The 2,086-nt window shown below is 43.2% G+C and overlaps 1 protein-coding gene across 1 annotated transcript in view; it reads left to right on the top strand.

Annotated features, from left to right (window-relative positions):
- Nucleotides 1-2,086, top strand: part of AIG1 (androgen-induced 1) — a 442,952-nt gene that overhangs the window by 358,630 nt on the left and 82,236 nt on the right. The window lies entirely within an intron of this gene.

Genomic DNA, 2,086 nt, shown 5'->3' with positions numbered 1-2,086 from the left:
TTTCATCCTCACTGGCTTTAGTGGTTGGTGCCTAAACTTGAGTAATAGTGGTATTAACTGGGCTTCCCTGAAGGCGCATAGATATTATCCTATCACAGACAGCATTGTACCTCATGACTGATCTGGATATGTTCTTTTTGATGATGAAAACAAGTTAGTGCATCTATTTCACACAAATCACTAACTTGCCTCATTTTATGCTTTTTGAATAGTCTCTCTTGCATTCTTTTTCCTTCATCCTCTTTGATTCTTGAACTAACAAGATTCTTAAAACTTGAAGTGAACTCTGACCCCATCCAGTTCCCTTCTTTCATGACTCCTAGACAGATGCCTTGAGTCCAAGCAGGAGGAATCTGAGATCAGGAGAGATGTGGACTATAGCAAGGGGTTGACCTGAATCCAGGAGCTGGTATACAGCCATTTCAAGCTTCAGTCTCTTCTAACAGGGAAAGTTCCTGGTGATAATTCATGAATCCTCCTCACTGCTGTACATATTGGGGTTTTCTGTTGCCTCAGATATGCACAGAATTGAGTTCTGACTCCTATGGGTCAATAAAAGTAGGGTGGGGCCCACAAGCTGTGCTTATGCCTAAGAAGTATCTCTATCCATGATTAAGCTGCAGTGGTTAAGGAAATCTCAGTTTCTTTGATTTGGCTGAACTCTACAAACCCTTTGTAGTGTGTTGATCTCATACTGATCCGAGGCCAGCTAGAGTGTATGTCTTTGATGTACGACATATAAAACTGCAGTTAAGAAAACATAGTCATTTAAAATATAGCTATGTAGGTGAAAATAATGAAGTATTGGTGATAAGGAAAAATGAAATCACAGATTGTTTCTGTGATTTAGATATGCAGCCTGAGGTCTATTTCCCCCTCTGACCACTCCTCCCAAATGTACTACCTCACAAGAGAATAAGCACATCACATTGTCTGACCTGTACTGGTCCTTGAGCCCCACTTACACAGTGACCAGAACTATATGATCTCCTGTGGGCCTTAATCAGCTGGCAAAGGTGTTCAATGGCCACAAATTGCTAATGAGTTTTAAAGCACATCACGTGACAACTCTGCCGTGATTAATAAGAAACCGAGTTACATGTCAGGACGCTTATTAGCCAGGCATGACTATATAAAAAATTACTGTAGCAGACATTACAGCACCCAAACTAGGAGGAAGTGAGGATTTTTAATGCATATGACCAGTGACACTGTAGGATTAGCACTAGACTGTGAACCACAAGGCCGACAAATTAAACCCACTGTCAACTCTTTGGAAACCCTATACAGGGTTGCTGCGAATTGGAAGCAACTCGACGGCACTTAACAACAGCAAAAACTAAAGCACGCCAAATCCCCCAAAAACCTATGTTAGTAAATTCATACACCAGCAGTACAATGGATTGTCAGAATGCATTCATTGTTGGTATTGTCACTGTGGATTTTACAAGCAGAGGTTCAACTGGCTACGGATGGTGGGCGTTATGTTGGGTGGATTCTGTCCCTTTTAGGATTGAAGGTCATACGTCCCTAAGTACTGGGAGTGCTACCAGCACCAGCTCTCACTGTAAGATGTGACAGGAACTGCCCTCATCGGAAGAAGCTGCCTTTCCTGGGCCATCCCACAAACAATAACTGGGAGATGCTAAAGTCTAATGACCCAGTCCATATGCACCAATTTGGGGCAGCCATGAAGGGCCATCCTAACTTGAGAGTTTGTGGTGAAGTCAGCGACGGCCTCGGATGAGTTTGCACCTTAGGCAGGCTTCTCCCTTTATTGAGTTTTGCTTCCTCCCTTCTCCAAACAAGTGTTGATTCTCATAGCAATCCTTGATGAGACTTCTACATGCTGATTTCCTAAGACATTTAACAGGGAACCTGACCTGCAACACTATGAAAGTCTAGATTGATGTTCTTGTTGTTAGGTGCCATTGAGTCAGTACCAATTCATAGGGACCTTATGCACAGCAGAACGAAACACTGCACGATCCTGGGCCAACCTCACTATTGTTGCCATGCTTGAGTCCATCGAAGCTGCCACTTGACCAATCTGTCTCGTTGGGGGTCTTCCTCTTTTTCTCTGACC

Source organism: Chrysochloris asiatica, unplaced genomic scaffold (assembly GCF_000296735.1).
Source record: "Chrysochloris asiatica unplaced genomic scaffold, ChrAsi1.0 scaffold00013, whole genome shotgun sequence".
NCBI classification, from domain to species: Eukaryota; Metazoa; Chordata; class Mammalia; order Afrosoricida; family Chrysochloridae; genus Chrysochloris; species Chrysochloris asiatica.
Note: the sequence above shows the minus strand (reverse complement) of the source record. Positions and strands in the feature narration are given on the sequence as shown.